At 47.9% G+C, this 22224-nt stretch overlaps 1 protein-coding gene across 2 annotated transcripts in view; it reads right to left on the bottom strand.

The window, feature by feature from the left end:
- Window positions 1-3006, bottom strand: part of grin2da (glutamate receptor, ionotropic, N-methyl D-aspartate 2D, a) — a 93231-nt gene extending 90225 nt beyond the window's left edge. For both annotated transcript variants that reach the window (XM_057020600.1, XM_057020601.1), the window contains exon 1: window positions 2674-3006. The gene's annotated coding sequence lies outside the window, so the exon portion shown is untranslated. The remainder of the gene's footprint in view (window positions 1-2673) is intronic.
- Between the last annotated feature and the right edge of the window lie 19218 nt (window positions 3007-22224).

The raw sequence follows: 22224 nt of genomic DNA, 5'->3' as shown, positions 1-22224 counted from the left end.
TCTCACCTCCATCTTCCCTCTTCACCCTTATCTTGATTGCCCTAATCACACATTTGAACCTGGACCGAATTCTACCATCGATTGTAGCGAGCAAAAAACGGCTCTGGTGCCCCCTGCTGGTGGGGGTGGGGACGGAAGTAGCCCCGCCTCCTCCGTTATCTCAGGTACGATGAGCAAAACAGAAAGCAAAGTTACAGGTGTTGTTGAATAATCTCTTTTTACAGTTGGTGGCTCTAACGGTTTTAGTTTGACCGGATGTACGATCCAGGAAGCCAGACGTGGATCCATGGATCCCCTGAGACAGCAGAGTGTCCGTCCTCCATCCAGGTGGTCATTGCACAAAACAGCTGAACGTCTGAACGGGCGCCAATTCTAAGTCATCAGGCTCATCATAGACAAGACCAACATTTATCTGGAGATACAGCCATGGATCATTATTCCCTTCATGACGTCACCGCCTCCAGATTATGTGCAGATAATCATTATTTTAAACAAAATGTGGAAAACTCAACCCTTGACTGAAGGACGGATTTATGCTGATGTTTGGATCTGACCTTCATTAAGCAGTCAGCGCTAGGAGCTCTTGAGCAAAACATGCTAGCACAATAAAGTTTAAACCGTTAGTGGTTTCTTGCCGCTCACATCAGCTAAACCTGGTTTGTTCAGACACGTTGGAGAAGATGTGGTGGACAGATCATGGTTGGTTCCCCAGTCCTCCCCTAAACCCACTCGGTGTTGCTAAGGTGAGCTGGGATGAGACGTGATTCTTGGGGTGAAGGCGACACGTGTCCTCTCCATGAGATTAGGATGACAGCAGTAATTTTAAGACCAGACCTGATCTCCATTCCTCCTCTCTGGTAGCCCAAGCCCGAGCTCCTCTGGCTATCTCTCATCTGGTTGCAACAAACTGGGGTCAGTTGCTCATTTCTGCTGCTCCAACCCAAAACATCTGTTACATCTTTGGAATATAAATGGGTGCAAATCAAAACTCTCCCGTGGAAGCATCCCAACGGCTGTGTGTGCACCAGTGTTGGCGCTACGTTCATCAGAGCATCTCCTGAGGATCGGCTCAGCATCAGCCTGGCATCACTGTTCACACATGCAGCGCGCAGCCTCAGATGTTGCCGAGGCTTGGGGATGTCTCGGGGGGGGGGGGGGGGGGGGGGGCTGGTGGTCCTGGCTCATCCAGAGCTTTAACCAGCGAACCAGCTAATTAAACCAAACATGGAAGCATTTTTCATAGCCACAGTTTCTCCTGACAGAATCCTCAATGAGATTTTTCCCGTGGAGGCCCCAGTCCGGCGTCCCACAATCACGGTTCGGCTTCAGCTGCGAGAATCCAGAAATTAGGTTCCGCAAAGTCTAACGAGGTGGCGCTCATACATCACTTCCTTCCTCACAAACTACATTTGTTGACATTCACATGGCAAGTTTGGAATTCTGTCCCCATGAGGCACCAACTGGGATGCCTCCCACTTCCCACCTTTCTGAAACGCAGCATCAGAACCAAACGTGGAGGCTCAGGTGGATAACAGAGCAGAGGCGGGCCCACAAAAGACCCCCGTTTGGTGGGATGACATCCCGGCCGCTCCGATCCTTAGACAGAGTTCTCCAGATGCCACGAGGAGGAATTTAAAGCCGTTTTTTAAAGGTTTGCTTAGCAGAAAATGTGTTACTGCAAATGTCGCACTGGCAGCTGGTGACCCGATCGATCACACTCCTGCAGTAACGCAGGGAAGGATGAAGGGAACGTGCACAACCAGAGCGGGTTCACGCTGAAAATCCCATTCAAACTGTTGAATCACATGTGCACACACGCACACGCACGCACGCACACACACACACACACACACACACACACACACCTGAAACTGCATCATCATCATCAGCGTGAGTGCTTTTTTTATTTTCTTTGTGCTTTCAAGAATTGTAACGAGGAGGAGATAAAGAAGAAGAAGAAGAAGAGGTTGGATGTGAGGACGGAGGGATGGATGGGTGGAGATGGGGCTGCTTGCTGCGGGCGCTGAATCCCAATTTTCCCCGTCTGTCCCGGGAGTGATCTCCACACACGCTGCTCAGTGCTGCCGGTGTGCCAGCTGCTGATGTGCACACCAACACACTGATCCAGACTCTGATAGCTGCCCTACAGCTAATAACGGGGGGGGAGGTTGGTGGTGGGGGGGGGGGCGCTGGAGAGGGCAGAACGTATGCGCAACAACCGGCTGGGGATGCGGGATGCCTGCATACGGCGAGCTCAGGCGGGTATGCGGGTTTTCAGAAATGTCACATCTGAATCACAGCTGCCCGCATCTCCTGTCACGGACTCCCAAGTTGCGCACTGACTTCATGCGTGAGGTGGTGTTGGTTGGGGGGGGGGGGGGGGTCGAAAAGATTTGCGCAAAGGTCCGCACATGCATGAGCCCCTTTGGGTGCAAGTGATGCCACTAATAAGGACACGCGCGCATCAATGACAGAGGGGTCAAAGCTTCTCGCACCGGCCGGCTGCACCCCGAACGTCCCCGGCACGTACGCGCACAGCGGCGGCACCTGGGCAGCCAGCAGCCGGGACGTGAAGGGCAAAGCCGGGGACAGTTGTGCGAGACGCGGCGCAACATTTTCACCTTGAGGGTGACAAACGGGGAAGGGGGAGAGAAAAGGAAAGGTTGCACTCACTGTCTGCGGGAGCCCGCTTCTCTTCTTCTCCTCCTTCTTCTCCTCTTCTCCGGGGCTTTTCTCCGTGCACAGTCCAGCCGTCCATCCCTCCGCTGGACAGCTCCTGCGGCATGTAGAGCCTGATCGATTCTAATGTTGCGGGATAATGTCCTCGGGATGGAACGCAAACATTTCACCCCCTCCTTCACGCAAGAAACTGATAATCACGCGCGCGCACAGTTTGAAGCTTTCCTCCACGCGGCGCGGCTACATGTTGCTGCTCTCTCTCTCTCTCTCTCTCTCTCTCTCTCTCTCTCTCTCTCTCTCTCTCTCCATCTCTCTTTCTCGGTTAAAATTCAGTATGTACGCTCTGTCACCTAGCAACGCCCCCCTCTTCCTCCCTCTCATCTCTCCTCATCACTTCCTCACGACACGTGTTGAATGCAGAAACTAAGTTGACCGTTCTTGGATCGTTCCTCGTCCCTTTTTCCCTCTCCTCAATGCTGCTGCAGCGTTACGTGAACCATCAACGTTCCGCTGACAGCAAACATGTGACTGAGAGCGGGAACATTTTAGGCCTTCAACATTAGTCACGTGACGTCAACAATCGTGAGGGTGATTGGCAAGTTTCCTCAGGTAGTGTCTGTCCATGGAGAGCTGATTGAAACCTAATTGCATTATAAAATACTGGCGGGAAGTTCAATAGTTTAAATGTTGTAGTTGCTAATAACAACATGAGATACAGTATGAGTTCATTTGGCCCTGAAGGCATCACGGTTGTTTGTCATTGTCAGTCGGCAAATATTTGGTTGACAATAATGGTGCATTTCACTTAATATTAGCTGTCCTGATGAGTTTACCAACTTAAACTCAGTACTCAATGTTCCACGACATTAGCTTAGCTTGTGATGAGCCACGGTCTCCCAATATTGCTATGGCAACTAAAGCCGATGGTGTAACTGTAAAACTTTATAAAAGCTGTTGTAAATGATAAAAAGGAACTTCTGTGCATCATTATTCGTCTTGTCATATCTGGGTATTTATATTAGCCACCCATGCTAGCATGAACATTCTGCATGCATCTATTCATGCTTCCACTCTTTCTTTTAACCTCCTGTTGTTTCACTTGTCTGCCACAAACGACATTAGATTAGTTTTGATGATCTTTAAGTGCCTGAACACCGACAAGTTTTAAAGATGATTTATTTTTAGTTTTGGGGTTGTTGTTTGGGTTTTTTTTGCTTGGCGTGAACGACAGCAGTAATTTTAGCTCTAAAAACGTAAAAACATCTTTCATCTCTCGTGTCTTTATGAGGTGCGCCTGTGTGTGTGTGTGTGCGTGTGTGTGTGTGTGTGTGTGTGTGTGTGTGTGTGTGTGTGTTCACGCACACACACTGGTAAACAGCTTTTTTCTTTTTCCCAGCATAAATTTAGAAGAAACATTCAGCGGTCGGCTGCTCGGCCTTCAGCGTTGTTTTAAAAATAGCTGTTAATCATCAGAGGATGGTTGGACAGACAGACAGACAGACAGACAGACAGACAGACAGACAGACAGACAGACAGACAGACAGACAGACAGACAGACAGACAGACAGACAGACAAGCGGCCATCTTGCTTCATGTTTATGGGGCTGTTGTGAACGTCAGAGGTCTAATAAAGCTGAGGGAGAAACCTGCAGAGCGGCGTGGACACACTCTCACGGCAACGTGCGAAGTCACTTGAACAGGCGTTTCATTTGCTAATGCTGCTCCCAAAGCCATAACATGATTACTTTCTGGCTAAATGATACAATAAACCTCGTTCTTCATTCGTCTTTTTGTCATTTTACGAGTCACTTTGCTGTCAGTGGTATTTAGATAATCAGACTTTAATTAGAGTATATTTCTTACATGCAGCAGTATCATTTCGTTAATGTCCCCCTCTTCCTCCTACAGTCCGCATGCGCTCTGATCTATGTTTAATATCACAAAACTGTTTCCATATTCATAGGATTTTCTAGAAATCTGTATTACAAACCATTAACTTTCATGTTAGCTTAGAGATGAAATCACTTACTTTGCAACATTACCACATCTCCAGAAGCCAGTTCAGACTTTTGTGTTCCATAAACCTGCTAATATGACTTTATGAACATTGGAAGCTCATTTCTGCCAAACGAAGACAAATATGGGGGGAAAAAAGCACTTTAATCCTCTGATGTAACTGGAGCTATACTGACTTTTAAACTAGGATCTGAAATTTCTTGAGAAAATTCTTGTTAAATTCGATATTGGTGCAAAAATTGGTTCTACGTATTAAATCTACTGACTTTAGCTCATCAAAATCCTCCAGTTTCTCTGCAGGTAACACAGTTAATACTGATTACGCTAAACTATAGCGCCCATCGGAAGTTTGTAGAGTTAATGTGACAGAATTATTATTTAGACACTGTCTAGAGTAAGTTTTCACGTGCATGAGGACTGAAATAGTTTCTCTAGTTTCATGTTTATAACAATTTAACAAGTGTTTTGAGACCTAAATTACACATCTGCACCTCTATATGTGTTATATATAGGTGAAAGTTCATCATGCTAGCATTAGCCTGCCTAGGCTCGATACGTCCGTCTTGTTTCAGTCACCGCCGCCAACGTTTCCCGTCATTTTATATCAACCCCAGAGCTTGTTGGGATGCTGGGAAAGCTCTGAGGATGCTCGCCTCCTGCCCTAAACAAATTACTTTTTTGGGTAGAAATAAATGTTTGAAAGAGAGAACGCTCAGAAAAGGGTGAGTTCATCGGGAAGGTGAAGAACTGAGGAGAGCTGGAATCAGCGCTGAAGGTGCAGCCATGGGAGATCTGAGGATGAATATTTGAAGTCTTATTTTTACTTTCTGACACAATTCCAACTCTGCTCCGCGAGGATCAGTTGGGTCAGCGCTCATTTTACTGCTTTAATGTTTGAGTCTTAGTGTTGAACCCGCCCTGCAGCAATCAGAAGTCTAACCTTGAAACACAAGCTACATGTTTGTATGCTACGCTAACTATGGCAACTATCTTCCAAGTGCCTGGATGTGTGGTTGCTCCGCCCCTTTTAATCAAGTACACATCAGATATGACTTGTGTAGACTTGGGAGAGCTAGGTATCCCATAATGCATTTCGCTGCATCCAGCAACAGCAGAAGCAATAAATGAAAGTTCGTACGTGCATCGTTAGACACGGCTGATGTTAATAACTAAACTTCTCTGTCGAAATCAGTCACAACCCTGTTTAACAGAAATGTTTAACCTACTGGAGAGTCCTGGACAAGTGCGGGAGCAGCGACATCGTCGTGGTAACACGTTGATTGCAACAACCTGATTAGGACCTAGATGGCGCTCTTCTCACACACTGCTAAAGCCTGATTCAGATTCTTCACAGGCTGACGGTGATTTGGTCCCTTCCCTCGCCTGATCAGATTCATCCGCCCTTTGGTTGAAAGCAGGGACTACTTTCACACGAGCGTCACGTACTGGGGACGTTCCCGCAGTGCAAGCGTGAATAATTCTGCTCCCACTGCTGCACCAGTCATCCCACCAGTCATCCCACCACACAGCAGCTGACGGTTCCTGCTGAGAATCCCGAAGCCTCTCTGGACCAGTTCTGCACCGAAGTGCGAGCTGGCCAAACCGCAGCAGCGGCACGTTTTGCTGCACTTCTGCAGAAGCAGACCCTCGGTCCTTAGGTACCCCCCCTCGCCTGGAGGGGTGGGCTACTTTTTGGAATTCCCTGAAACAACAGAGCATTGATATCTGAATCCTTTGTTACACAGAACTGGGGCGCGTGCAGGATTTCAGGCGCTTTTATTCATGAAATTATCTCCAAGCTCCACATTTATGGTCTTGAAAATGAAATCGGCAAAGAGAATGTTGGAATAAAGCGGGGCAACTAAAGAAAGATCAATTCTGCCTCACACCTGAAAGTTTGTGCATCTGTTAGGACGCTCAGTGAGAATAAATCAGAGCAGGGTTATTTTATTAAAAAGCCTTAGACTCATCTGCTGCATGTTGTGGGAGGGGCCTATTGTTTGGACACACCCACTCCATCAGCTGGTCCACTTTCAGTGATGTGGTCAACAGAAATGTTCTTTTAATCATCAGAATTAATGTAGGTAAAGCAACAGCTTGAGTGGGTGGGGGGCCCTGCAGGGTCGATGCACTTGACCTTTGACCCCCCCCCAGCTTTCCCAACTCACGCCCGCTGTAACTGACTAGAGTGGCTAATTCTGATGAATGCCCTCATAAACAGCATCAACACTGCTCATCAGGCCTGTCCTTTAATGGAGACACCAGAGCAGGATTAAGCTCTCCGTTCATTTGCGTTTTCATTAAGTCAGCTCTGGCAGAAGAACAGCTTCATGAGTCCAACTCTGCTGGACGCTGCCAAGAGTCTCCAGGGGCGTCTCACAGCAGAAAGGTTCCGCGATCGGACCGTTTTCCTGGGGTCTCAATGTTCTGCCTCTTCATGTTATGCAGATTTGGCTAATAATGTCAGAGGTCACGTATGAAATCCCCTCGGCCGATGTTAAACACGATCTGGTTTCAAGATAAATCCCTGAGAAGACGAGTCCATCAGGATGAGAGAGAGACAGAGAGACAGAGAGAGAGAGAGAGAGAGAGAGAGAGAGAGAGAGAGGAGCAGATCCTCTTCAAGCCGTTATGCTCTGCGTGGAGAAAAGTCCAAGAATACCAGCATCACTAACAAGCTTACCCAGCAGAAACCACTCTGATCCACCGAGACGTCCACAGAAGGTCCAGATGTGGGGCAGCTGCTCTCTGACAGATCCCGCATTTGCTCGTGCTCTTCAGCAGGTTGGCAGCAGCGGCCGTGAGACAGAGCGACGCCATCGGCCCTGGTGATGAAGAGCGACTCCTCAGCAGACGTCTCTTACAGGAACACTCTGCTCCTTCTGTACCTCGGCTTTAATCCCGCAGCTGAAGTCGACATTTGTTGTTGAAGAGACCCAAATAAATGTCTGCGGCCTCAGAACCGTCCAGCTGTGGCCAGAAGGTCTGGTCTGCTCAGATATATTGGAGGTTCCTAATGAGCGATACATTTGTCCCTAGACTACTCGTTTATTTTAGAACCGTTTTTGTGGGTTTTTTGTATTTACTAGCAGGATTTATGCAGGCGGCCATTTTGGGGAGAATGCAGCAGAGTTCGGAGCTCCGGCTGCTTCTTTGGGTAATGTTCTCAGCACAAAACAGACGACTTTTTTGGTTTTGTGTCTGGATTCCTCTTCTACTTCTGGGGGTGTGTGCAAATTTAGCAGGAAGCACTGAGGGATGTGAGGAGGCAGGCAGGAAGTGCTCCCACGTTTACCCTCCGGTCTGTAATTCACCAAACCGTCTTTTAACCTGCGATTCTGTGAATCCGCAGCTCTACCTGGCTGCGTCAGGGGCCTTTCTGATAAATAATGGAGCCGTTTCAATCCAAGAGGTCAATATTGTCCAAACAAAGTAACAAATTCATAATAAACCAAACATTCTCCAGTTTGTGGACGATAAAATGAAGCATCGGTTTCCAGAAAACAATCAAAGAAGAACTTACTCAAACTATTAGGTTCTCGACTGCTCCCTGGAATGTTCTGTTAGCACCAGTGTTCTGTTAGCACCAGTGTTCTGTTAGCAGCAGAGTTCCCCCAACACCCCCTTTTTTTTTACATTAGTCAAAATCGAACTCAAGTGAGCTTTTTTACCTGCAAATTAGACAATCAATCCATTCAGCCGCATTCTGTTAACCACCACTTATTCCCAATTAGGACCCCCAGGGTAATGGAGCCTGTAAAGAAATAATCAACTAAATTGAAGCCTTTTTTTTTGCTTCCGTATTTGGAATAATAGAAGAGGAAGACGAGGCCGATGAAGAGCTTATAGGGAAAATGAAACATCACATGTCGAAGATATTCTTGATACAAAAGACACAATTATATGATTCATTTTATGACCAAAATAAATCTCCATAGCAACCTATGCAGGGAATGAACAGTGAGCAAGAAGCTTCAGCACATATTTAATTAATCGGAGGCACAAAATAAGGATTTTCTACGTGTCCACAAAAACGTGCACGTCTGTTTAAACGAGATGCAAAAATTAGAAGCGGTTTGAGAATCTCGCTGCCAGCAAACTTCAATATGTGTCAATTAACCAAAAGCTGCCTCCTCTCTAATGAAACTTCCTCTGTTTTCCCCGCGGCCGCGTCAGAAATGATGGATTTGATTTCTGATGAAGTGCTTCTGTGTTTTTGGTCACATCTGAGGATCTGATCCAGGCCAAAATAAGGCCTGAATTAAACATGAGACGCTCTGGCTTCGGCTTATCTCAGGAACGGACACACACACACACACACTTTTCAAAGTTGTCTCGGGTAACCTGGAAGAATATATGAGGGATGTTTCCCGCACATCGATCCAGGCTGTCTGCATAATTAAAGAGCGGCTTGTTTTTCTCGGCTTAACGTCCTGCTAGTAATGGATTCGCTCTGCTTTATCTGTGTCAGCAGGTATCACGACGTTCTCCAGGATACACCTGATGGTCCTGCAGCCTGTGGTGGAAACGTTTATCTGCTCCTACTGGGGCAGATATTCATGAGGCTTTTGCAGGGTTCCCTGCCTTCATTCAGCCGGTCATGGAGTCGCTGCTGTTTTTATTTTCATACGTCTGATATTGAGGATAATAACGACGTTCTCGTGGTGTCACTGTGGAGATCTGAGAACGCAGGAACTCAGCATTTACGGTCAAAGTGTTCGGAAAATCGGAAGCAGGAGGAAGGTCCACCATCATGGAGTGGTTCATTTACAATTCCAGCGGCAACAGGATAATTAAAGGCAGCTGAACACAAGATGATCATTTTATCTGACAGCAAGTCGATCCAGCTGAGGCCTCCTCCAGTGCCTGACTGGGTTTTCCCCAGCTGATGCTGGGATGGACTTAGCATGGCCCTCACTGGTCATTTACAAGGAAAATGAGAAATATCACCCCAGTTATACAAAACTAAAGGAATTGTGTTCAGGAAGCCATCGTGCCAACACGGATAAGGACATGTTGGCACTTTACCTGAGCGCGTCCAGCATGGGGAGGACATCCATCCTCTACCTACAGTAACGATGCAGGTTTAAACGGGGTCTGCATCTCCCCTCTCGCTGCTGCTGGAAACACTGGTGGATCTGTGGGGATTTGATGGGGACGTGCACAGCTGCCAGCCATAAGGGGACACGTAGCGATGGAAATGTCCTGGGCCGGAGCGAGGCCTGAAGTGGAATCATCCCCCGTCTGCGTGGAGTAATGATGATAATTAGCGCTGAATAAAAGGGAAGATGAGCCGCTGCACTTGATCAAACGGGCTTCGGCCGACGTTGTCTGAGGCAGAGATGTGATCATCAGGGTCACCAGGGAGCTCCTGACTCTAAACTCGGATGGCGTTGACATGAGGAATCAAGCGCTCCCGTGGCGCTCCCTGTTGCTGGGGTAATGTGGGGTTAAACACTTTTCTGACAGAACATCTGATGTAAAAGTGCAGCCGTGTCTTCACCTTCACCGAGGGACCAGAATGGTAGATTTGGGCCCCGCAGGGTCACAGCAGCATTCAAGCCTGGTTAAAAACAGATTATCTCAGGCCAGAAGGCTTCTCCTGTTTGCAAATGGACGTAGATTAACTCACTTACATGAGCAAGACGTATCAGAGAGAATGTTTCTGGTCTCAAATCTTCCACTTATTCTCAATCTTCCACTTTTATTCATAAGCCATAAATCACTTTCCTCCATACAGCGTAACACCAACAAAAGCAGATGAAGTTTTCCCCCGCAGAATTTCTCAGTGCCATTGATCCAGTCATCCATCAGGAAGCCTAATCAGGCATGCTAATGATCCACGTGTGAGGGAGGCTGTAACTAAGATCTCCTTCCATTCAGCTTCTGAAATCGACTATCCAAACAGGCCTAAGGCGTGTCCCTACAGAGCATCGATCGCGTCGGGACCCGAGGACCCGACTCTGCTCATTTATGCGTGGAGGCAGCCAAAGCTGGGAGAAAACGATCATAAGAACTCAAAGAGGTCCTAATATCAAAGAAACAGAGCAAATTCCAGAGTTTTTCCAACTCTGATCCGTCTGATCCCGCTGAGTCAGGAGAGTTCATGCGGATAGGGAGCGCGTCCCCATCATGTTGGGGAGGCGGAGCTAGAATGCTGACGCTGACACGTACAGGACAAAATGCATGAGGTAACTCAGAACTCTTCACTGGCTGTAGATCCAACTGTGATCTGTAGTCTGTAAACAGCTCAATCACAAATAAGCTCAAATGCCCCTTAATGTTGAACAATAAAACCAAAACTGTCAGCAGGTCGATCAGCGCATCAGCACGTCTCTTTTCCGTCCTGCTCAAAGCAGGTTTTTGCCTCCGGCTTTGACCGCCTGATCAAAGATCGGCTTTAATCAAGGTTAAGAAGCAGCATCTGTCACAGCAGGAATATTGATTTAATCAATGAAGCCATCATTGTGTTCTGCAGAGTGATCAAAACAGATAAAGACAAGTGTAGAGGGAGAACACACACACACACACAGACACACACAGACAAGTACACCAAGGTTAATAGAATGAATGACTCGGGGGCATTGATGCCAGACTCTCCTTTAATCAGACTACAAACTAATAACATGGCTATCACTAAAGACACAGGAGGATGAAAGGCACAACGCCGACCTCCTTTGTTTTTTTCCATCACTCATTTCATCCCTCGGCACATTAAGGCACTCGACAGGCCTAACAAGCTCTCCCACGATATTTACTCTGGCTTAATGGATAGAAAATGTGTGTGTGTGTGTGTGTGTGTGTGTGTGTGTGTGTGTGTGTGTGGTGTGTGTGTGTGTGTGTGTGTGTGTGTGTGTGTGTGTGTGTGTGTGTGTGTGTGTGTGTGAGAGAGCATCCCACTGATAATGAACATGACTTGTTATGTTCACTGTTGAAAACAAAGAGAAAAAGCCTCTAAATTACGGATTTTCAATTATCCTCGGGGAACCTTTGATGTGCCTGGAAAATCTGCCATCACGTAATTATTCCTAACGTCCGGATTGTGCTCCGAAGCTACGTGGACGCAGGATTCTCCTAACTGGAGCACCTGGAAGTGTCCTGCTAATGTGCTAACTACTGCAGCATCCTTCATCAAAACCGCTGCGTCTTTGAAGTAGAACCTCCGACCCACCAGTGGGCAAAAGTGGCAAACTGCACAGTTACTACGGCAACCGTTTACATCTCTCAAATTAGCCTTCTTGGAATAATAAGATTGCTACTGTTTGCATGAATCTACAGAAAGCTGCTACTAGCATGTCTGTTTTGAGAGTAAGAGAGCTGCGACATCACGCCAACGCCGGGGCTGGAAGCTAACGTCACCCTGGCAAACGAGCGCCGACTTGGCTAGCTAAGCTGTAGTTCCATCATCCTGCCAAGCTAACGGTCCATCAGGCTGATACTTAATTGATCCGCCAATAACTGTTGCATAGTGTTCGTATCAAACAGTAAACAAGAAAAATCCATTTTCAGATCAAAGCCGTGGACGTCGGGGGCGGGGCTTGGAAAGCCTTAATGTATTATTTTGACTGCATATTCCATTAGCTCCGGATCTGCTGTCGTCCTCTAATGTTGGACTGAAGGGGGCTGATGTCCAACTGACCACACCACAGTTCCCGGATCCATTTCAACCGCGTCTGTCCCATTAATGCTGCGGCGGAGTCTGATGAGACGGGAGGTGGGACAACACAGAAATCCTTCCTCTTCTGTCAGGAAGATCCGTGAGTAAAAATCTAATTTCCCAAACCTCCTGGTGCCAGACCAGCCATCAGCTGGAACGCTGATTCCCAGGATCACCTCAGAGGGATCGAAATCCTGGCTCGCCATTAATCACTTTACACCTGAAAAGGGTAAATATGCGTTTAATAAGTGGAACATTAAGGGAGATGTTGAAGGCAGAGAAGAAGAATCGTGACACCGCAACGATGGAGGCGTGGGCGCGACGCAGACTGAATCAAAGAGACGGACGGGCTGGCAGCTGAGAGGGTCGACCGGTTCGCTTACAGCGGGATCGCCGTCGCCACGGCAACGGACAAGCCATCAGTCACTCACAGACGGCGGAGTTCACTTCAGCCAATGGCCGTTGTCTCCAGGGGATGATTGGGAAAGACAAACAGGTGGACACGTGGACAGAGACGCAGACAGTAAGGACAGAGGGACACTGCTGGACAGTGATTCAGCCTGGAAGGCGTCTTTTAAGGATAGGCGACCCCCCCTTCCCGACCCGGTCCATCGTCTCACCTTTGACCTGTCCTGTCCGAACATGAAGGTGTGAGTGTCCTCTGGGCACACACAGAGTTTGACATGGACAGGGAGGGTTTGGAGCGGGACACACAGATGGTTCAGGGAAACACACTTGATTAGCATGAGCACCTGTCCGCCTACAGCAACACACGCCCATGTTTACCGCTGCCATACGGATAACACACACAGCTATTACAGCCGCGCGCTGACAAGCGACAAGGTAATTTCCTCCTCCCTCGGGCCTCCCGTGAAGGGAAAAATAAACAATGCACGGATGCCTCCGGGAGCCCCGGCTGCACAACAGACCGGAAACATCGTCTCATTCCGTCCGCTGTTTGTTTTCAACCTGCAATTGAGTTTGGATCGTTCTGATACTCTCGTCCCACATGAGAAAAAAGAAAATCAATCTAGGTTCAATCATTTGCTTCCACATCATTCAGCAGGACGATTTAATGCCAACTGTCCGGATAACGAGAAAACGTTCCACCAAAGTTTCTGCAGGCGCGGAAAGGAGCGGAACATCACCTCTGTCTCCACCTGAACGCGCAGTAACTCACGTTATCGCGGAGACGTTTCTGGGATTAACACATTCATTTATTCAACGCGCTCCCGCGCTGGTGTCGTGGCCGTTGAGCAGCGAGATTAGCCCGTGGACGACCGCGCACATCTGTGCTGGCGGAGCCGGAGAAGATGCATTCTGACACACTTCTGGCTCCAGCTTTCCAATTTCGGTGCCTCGCAGCAACAGGCGGCGTCTGGAAGTTCGCAACGGTGTTAGCGTGTCTGTCCCCGGCTGGTCAGACCAACCAGGAGACTCTGCCGGCGTGGCCCTCCCCCACGTGGACGCTTCCCTCCACCTCCTCCCAGCTGCTCTTGCTCATTAATCATGATTAACTTTCTCCTGGAAGCCATTCATTACCGGCTACCTCCCAAACACCTGTGGTCTTGGACCCCCGACACATCGCCATCAATTTCCCCAGACAGCAGAGGGGATGAAAGGAAGGAGGGACGGGGGGATGAAGAGCGCCGGACTAATCACACATCTAGTTAGTCATTAGTGGAGGAAGAGGAACCTTTTCCTGCTTCCGTTCACTGACTTCCACCCTCCGCTCACATGCAGATGTTTTCCCTTGAACACCCAGAAAAACCACATCTGCGTCCCGACTGAAACGGCTCCTCGGGTGAAGGTGGAAGTTTGGGGTTGTTTTTCTCTCGACGCTCTTCAGCCTCGTTCGCGTTGCTCTGCTGCTCGATTCTCATCGATTCTTCTCCCAATTTTAGACGTCAGAAAAGCAGCTGAAACAATTAAATCCAGTTTGTTCTCGAGTCTTGATGGCTGAGGAAACCTCTCGGACCAATTGACTACCCAGGGACATCGGGCCGACTTCCTATGGCCTTTCTTTGTGCACACAAATTGCACCGTTGCGCTCCTGCGTATGGAAACTCTCTTCTCCTCGTTGCCAGCTTTAATATTATGCTGCACACCGGCAGCTATCTGTAATTGGCAGGTTTGCTGGAGGTGTTTTGCTCTGCAGAAACGCACCGTTTGACGTCCACTCACAGCGTGATTGATTGCAGCCAAACTCCTTGAGAGACACTTAAGGAAGTTTTGGAGAGATTAGCGTAGCTGCACCTCAACGGTGAATAAGAACCTTGTTTGATTAAAACGGGCATCATTTTAGCCGCCGCTCAGGTGTCAACATCTCCCACCTGTTCAAGATGTTAGAGCCTGAATTTTAATTGCTATCAAATTAGCTTTGTTAAAAATTGCCCCTGAAATATCTGAGCTGAGAAGTTTAAAGAAAAGATGTCGAGGTTTGTGTTTGTCTTTTGTGGTGTTTTTTGTGGGCTGCGGTTTGGGTCCAGTGTCGTTCCCTCGATGCTACATCTTCAGATTGATTTTATCCAGATGAAAACCACATCCAGACCAGTTCTGGGACTTCACAACAACTAGATATAAAATAAAATAAATATAATATAAAATAATGTAAAAATAAATGCAGGTTTGTGTCTGAGGGCTATTTTAGACCACTCTGACGCACCAAAAACAATCACCAATCAATCCTCATTGAGAGTGGAGACGGAGAACAACTCGTCTCTGAATCCCGTTGCACGTTTGCCGTTTCCTTTCTCTCCTCCTGAGGGGCCCTTCAGACCCCCCGCTCTGTTTTTCTAGCTTCAGCTAACATTCCAAAGTCTTTTATGGCGGCTGAATGGGGCGTTTGCCTCTGAGGGGACTCCATCTGCAGCAGATCTGGGGATTCCAGTAGAAGTGGGAGGGGGCAGGTGGGATGTAGCAGCTGCCCCGGGCCCCGGGCCCCGGGCCCGGAGACGCGCGCCGCACGGCGCCAGAATCTCTCCATTCAACAAGCACGACTGATGAAGAGTTTGAGCGCAACACATCTGCCGCCTGAATACAAGGGCGGCGTTCACGGAGCACAACAACACGGAGACGCCACCAGCTCCAGCTGAACCAGCCAGTCAGGAAACAGGCAGACTTCCTGCATCTCCAGTCTGAATGGAGGCCTGAATCCAAACATCTCTTTCCATGAGTCATGAGAGCATAAAGACTTGAGTGGGAGCTGCAGGGACAGCAGGTAAACACTGGAAACATGGACAGACACGTTTACGTCATGAGCAGGAACGCTGAAAGGATCATCGACATCCGGCTGGCATCCGCTTATCTGAAGGGGATCAATCTGACGGGGAGCCGGTTGTTGTCGTTGTTGTCATCGTTGACGCCTTTCTGGACGTGTGGGATGTGGACTCCCTCTCTCACGTCCATCATTAATCACTTTAAATGCCACTGCAGAGGACCTGGCAGACCGAGGCCATTACCCTGCATCTCCGTTGATTTTCTGATCATCAGATAATGATTCTATCCTTGCTCAGCGGCCCGGCGATGGCGGCCGCTCGATGGTATTCATAAGCCACGATCGAGCCGCATCAAACAGAAGGAAGTGATGTGAGCAAATACAAACTAACTGTGTGGTTCCAGGAAGGGGGACAGGGGCAGGACAGGGGCAGAGCAGGGTTGGGACTCATTTAACACATTTAACGTTTCACCAGTAGTTAAACTAGCTTGTTTTCGAAGAGCTCCGTTTTTTTTCTCTCTCTTCCAGGCTGGTTTTCCCTCCCTGCTGGATGTGCCGAGCACCTGTGGACGTGCTCACGGTCCTTGTCCTACCTGCTGTATTTACTGCCAGTGTTGATTTACAAGGACATCAATACTCGGCGGCATGCTAATGCTCTCAGCTGAGAGTTACGCTGATGCAGTGCACAGAGCTAATGAGCTCTGGGTGATTGTTTGCTAACAGCATGTCACGGTGTCTCGCCGGAAAACGTTTCAGGGACAATTTAGCGAGCCGTCCTCTGCAGCTAAGCAAGCGCAGGGAGACAGCAACGGCGCCGAGGTTTGAGATCCGAAACCCTCCGTGGCTGCGACGTGTTTTTGCTCTTCTTCTGGGTTTCAGGCGTGTAGAACATTCTCAGGCAGGACAACTTTCATTGAGCACTTCTTGGAGTGCAAATCGGAAAAGTGCCGCAAAATTAATTTATAAAAGGTCAGCAAACGGTGCCGGTTTGCTGCTCCTGCAGCCACTCTCCCCTCCAGCAGAGCAGGAAAATTGATTTTCCATTTCACATTTGCAGCAGTGTTGATGACCACAGGAAACTTCTCCCTCATTAGCGTAATTACCTCGAAGGAAGGCTCGTAATTAGCAGACCGAATGCTAACATGAGAGCATTACGGACGTAGTCGGCGCACTCAGACTTCTTTTAAAATTTATGTCTCAATCCGCCGACGACACGGAGAAACATTTACACGCGGAGCGGCGACGCCTTCGACCAATTTGGGTGGGGTGTCGGCGTCAGCCGCTCTGACAGGGTGTCAGTCCGCTCAGCTTCCTGCCCGGCTCCGACCCTCATCTGTTAAACTGGGGCAGACAGGGAGCCAGTCTTATTTCCCTGGTCTTTGGCATAAATTATCCTGAAATAGAAGCATAACCGTTGCTGTGCTACACTTTACAGCCATTTTAAGATTTGTCTCTGTGAATCACGGGTGCCTGTGGAGACGTCTGGAACCCCCCCAGCCATCCTGGACTCAGACGTGTCCTGAGCTGAGTCAGCCTCCGTCTGCACATTTAGAAAAAAGGTCCCGTCAGAAGCAACAATGAGTCTTAGAGAGCCTCTCCTTGTTGTCCATTAGCAAAGATAGCTCCGTGCGTCATGTTCCTGCTATCCACCTGCTTTGGTATTTCCAGCCTTTTTCTCATCTAATTGTCTGTATATCCAACTAAATAGACACAAATTATGGCCTCGTTCCTGTGGCCTCATGTGTAGATGCTCCATATTAGCTGCTAAGACCCCAGGAAGCTGCAGTATCAACATCTGGTTCACGAAACCACCCCCAGTGAACTTCCAACAGGAAGTGGGAGCAAACACGAGCTAAAGTAGCCGTCTCTGCTCGGTAGTTAGCATCATGTTGTTTTCTGTATCACATGGTGGTTGAGGGCTAAATCAAATGTGATCAGTGACAACAAACCAACAAAATCTACTTTATAAGTAAGACATGAACACACAGACGAGAGGGTGTAACAGCACATTGAAGGTAACTGCAGCGCTAACTAAATGGCTAATCAGACACGACTAAATAAAAAGAAAACTGTTGGATTTTTTTTCCCAGCTTAGCGAACATAACTGGAAGCAAACCAGAGCAGATTTTCAAGGCTTTCTAAACAGATTTTCAAGGTCTGAGACTCCAGAAGGAAATCAAGTGGGATCAATTTGGCGTTAAAGTTAAAGCTGTGGTGTTTTTAAAGTGAGAGACCAAACTGCAGAACGGTTCCAGCTAATTTGATCAGCACTTTAAATATATTTTAAAACAGAGAAATGTAATAAAGACAAGCTCGTTAATTAAAACATGCTCAAAATGAGCCACAAGTCATTTAAATCACCAGCATAACAGGGGCCTGAAGCAGCGAGGGCCCATAAAAATCACTTCAGTGACAGTTTAGAATTCCATAATGTAAAATGAAATGAAAGTAGAAAGTTGAACCTGATTAGCTTTTCACAGGAAATAGTTTATAAACCACTCAGGATTTGAAAACAGTTTAAACCAGATTTTTGTATTTAGTAATTTTGTTGTTGTAACAGACGCATCTTCTTTTAGAAAAGAGAGTAAATAGGAAAATATAAAAACTGTCTCAATCAAATAGCTGCAATGACTTCAAGGCACCTGAGGGTGGCAGCACTGCGCTGCAGACTCATAGAGACAGTCTTGCGTGTGCGTGTGCGTGTGTGTGTGTGTGTGTGTGTGTGTGTGTGTGTGTGTGTGTGTGTGTGTGTGTGAACCTGAACTAATTCTCTTTTTCTAATAATAAAAGGAAATCTGACTAAATTTTCAAAATAGCAAATCAACCTTTTATGGTTAGTTTATGATTGACAGCCGTTGGCGCTGAAGTCGTTTTTCCCGTCACGACGGCGGTAATTCTGGCAAAGATTCGTCTTCTGCCCCCGTGGAACAGATGAAGAGGAAGAGGAGGAAATGGAAGAAGAGTCCCAGAAGGTCCCAGAAGCTTCAGACAGAAGAAAACCACCAACACAGAAACCTGATGGCAACAACCAGAATCTGACAGCAGGAGCAGCTCTGGACAGGAGGGAGGGGCCACATTAGCCCCGCCCCTTCCCAGCCCCTCATGTGCCACAGGAGCTTTCCACCTCTGTTAGGGTCAAAACTTGGGGTCCAACAGCCTCTGACCTCTGAAGCACCCACACTTCCTGTCTCGACCAAAGCTCCTTGTCCGGCTCCATGTCCACCAGGGGGACGGTGGAAATAACGGGACTGGGAAAGGAACGAGAGCACAAGAGTTTTGGCGGGAAAAAGTGTGAGATTGAGGCTCACAAGGAGGCGCGATGAAAGCAAAGGCGAGAATTGTCAGGATGACTAAAAAGTGGCTGAATGAGGAGAGGAGACGCTCGGCGGAGGGACGGAGGACAGACAGAGCCAGATTTCACTCACTTCCTGCTCCTACAAACCCAGAAATCCCTGTCAACCCGGCAGCGACACCGCTAAGCTCGCAGCCACCAGCCTCCACCTCCTCGCCGCACGTTCCAAATCCCATCACGGTCTCATTATCATAATCGGCTCCGAGCACAAACACAACAGGAAGTCACACAAGCAGATTCACCTGCATCCAGATGTGCTCACAAGAGTTTAGAGAATGCTAACTAGCTACAAGCTACAGTCCTGTTCTACTGCAGTAAGCAGCGTTTTCACTGAGGGGACGGACTAAATGTCCTCCTTCTTTGATTTTATTGGTGCTTTAAAGTTTGTTTCAGAGGAAGAATTAAGTGCTTGTTGTGTTTGCCTAAATGTTGCCGTTAATCCTGTGAAAAGCAACATCACTCTGTTTTTAATCCTTTCTTTAATCCATCCTTCTTTTCCTCAGATCATCACCTTCTTCCTCTGGCAGCTAAGGTCACGGTTTTACACACACACACACACACACACACACACACACACACACACACACACACACACACACCACATTCCCATACTCCTGTCTTTGGGAGGTCTTCCATAGAAATAATAGATTCCTCGGCTCCTTGTCCTAACCATCACATCTTGACCCTGGTCCCAACCTTGACCCCAAACCTGACCCCAACCTTGACCCTAACCCTAAACTCAATTAACTCTACAACCACATCTTAGCACTCAACCAGTCCTGAAGTTGTGGGGACCAGCAAAATGTCCTCACTTTGTTGGTAGAATGACAATGTTGCTAGAAAGGAAGCTGTGTGTGTGTGGAAGCTCATCTTCCCTACAGCTAACACTGCACTCTGGCTCACACACACACACACACACACACACACACACAACACTAATGTCAAAATTCATTTAATCGCTGTAAAATCACACACACACACACTCATCTCAAGTTGTTGAGCGCAGCAGTTTAACATGGAGGGCAAACATGTCCGAGCACTTAATCCTTCACACACGCGCGTAACATGATGCACAACAGTTCAGCAGCTCTTCCACCTCTGCAGGGGGGGAGCCGCCCCTCACATGCACGCTCGCACATACAGCGCCCGCAGCACTGACCGTCTCCATGACAACGCCCAATCAGCGAGCCTCGCCTGAGAAACAGCCAGTCACCTTTTCGCAGCCAGAGATTCTGAATTCCAGACGAAGGAGAAGTGTGATGTCTGACATTTACAGGCCAAAACCAGACGAGCCTCAGGGTTGTCATGGAGACGGTGATCCGGGTCAAAGACAGGCAAAGGAACCGGAGAGGAACCTGGAACAGGAAGGGAGGAGGGGTCAAAGGTCACAGTGGAGAGAAGAACGTGCGTGCGTGCGTGCGTGCGCCTCCTCACAGTTGAAACTTTCCATTTTACTCCCAAAGACCCCGATAGGGACAGAGAGGAGCCTTCTGGTGCTCGTTAGCTCAACACCATCTCATTTCAAGTGACTCTGAGCTCCAGGAACATGTGTCAACCTGAAAGACCCACTGTGAACTGACAGATGAGCTAGCATGGCTATGCTGGCTATTAAGTAGCCCCCGAGTGAAGTCAGTTGCTATAGAGACGCTGCAGAACCTATGGAAACATCCTAGTCACACAGACAAGAAGGACATGTGGAGGCTGAAGCCCTGCTGGTGTTTGAAGCACCTGTTGCCAAATCAATATAGGAAGTGTAGCTTCTGTAGCATGTTGGCTAGCATTGGCGCCCTAAAAGACCCTCAGCTGCTCTATAACACTTGGGCAGGCAGAGAAACAGAAGGACGAGAGCAGAAGTTGGGGCTCCTCTGGGCCGGTTCCTGTGCACTGATGCATGCTGGGTACAGGGTGGTGGAGTTTAAGGCCAAGGCGGTTTAGCTGCTCTTAACTCTGTAGCCATGAATGAAGCATCTTTAGATGTTTTTACGATAGTCTGTGTCACATTTGGTGTTTGGGAGGGTTTTTGGCGCCACTCACGCTGCTCTACTTAATGACTCTGCACGCAGATTAAATCAGCGCTAATTAGATGCAGGCTAATAGAGACAGCAGCTGATTAAAAGCTTGTCTGCGTATATGTACTCAGCCTCGCTTCATTTAGCCATATTATTGATGTGGAACTTTGACGGTGTCCAAAAGTCTCAGGAAGTTAGCTGTTGGTTAGTCATGCTCTCTGACTGACCTGTTACAACACCACAGCCTGTTCCAACTCTGTTCTCCCTCTGCTGATCCAGGACTGTTGATTGGTTCAACCACCGGAGGTGGGCGGAGCCAAAATACCCAGAACTCAGGTGAGGTTATAAATTTTTAAAAGGCTGATCAAGGAGCCATTTGAGAAGCCAATCTCTCTCTGCCTCTCTCACTCTCTCTCCCTCTCTCTCTCTCACACAAACACACACACACAAACACTCATGCACATACTGTATTTATGTTAGTTTTGATCATTTCCATCAAAGATTTCACTTTCTCATCCCTACAGATGCACCCTGACATGTTAGTGGTTGAAGTGGCTTCAGAAAAACAAAGTTCACTTTTCCGAATAGATAATTAAACTTTTCAGAATAGATAATTAAACTTTTCAGAATAGATAATTAAACTTTTCAGAATAGGTAATTAAACCAAATTTCAGCTGTTGAAATTTAAAAAGGTTAAGTGCCTGTTTTTAAATCATCATGCCGAATTTATTTAGCATTAAAACTGTCAGTGGAATAAAAGCACAAAAATGTGATTCTCAGGGTTCCATCATGATTTTTTTTAATTAATGGTTTTAAATGAAGTCCCCCCAAAATAATAAGACAAATGAACAGAGCATCATCTGTGTTTGAGGTTCACCTGGTTAGAAGCCAGTCGGCCACCAGGGGGCACTGCAGCTTTGATCTTACCTGCCTTCATCTCAGTCTTCATCCTCTTGGGTTTAGCTTCCTGATAATCTGAAGTGCTTCCTGCAGCCTGTGGACGCGTCCGTGGCGACAGGCCGCCGCTGCGTGTTTCTGGCCCTGGAGCCGCAGCACCAGCTCGGGCAGATGGTCCCCGTAAGAATGGCTGCTGATGACGCAAACATCACGGCCCAACAGCTGAAACAACCCACCAGACACAGGTGGCGAGGGTATACACTCCCACACACGCAGAGGGGTGTGTGTGTGTGTGTGTGTGTGTGTGTGTGTGTGTTAAATAACTGAAGTGAAAGACTCCGCTGTTTAATCTGTCCATAATTTACACCTACAGGAACACACACGTGTTCTGGAATGG

The sequence above is a fragment of the Takifugu flavidus genome, chromosome 21, assembly GCF_003711565.1.
Source record: "Takifugu flavidus isolate HTHZ2018 chromosome 21, ASM371156v2, whole genome shotgun sequence".
Classification (NCBI taxonomy): domain Eukaryota; kingdom Metazoa; phylum Chordata; class Actinopteri; order Tetraodontiformes; family Tetraodontidae; genus Takifugu; species Takifugu flavidus.
Note: the sequence above shows the minus strand (reverse complement) of the source record. Positions and strands in the feature narration are given on the sequence as shown.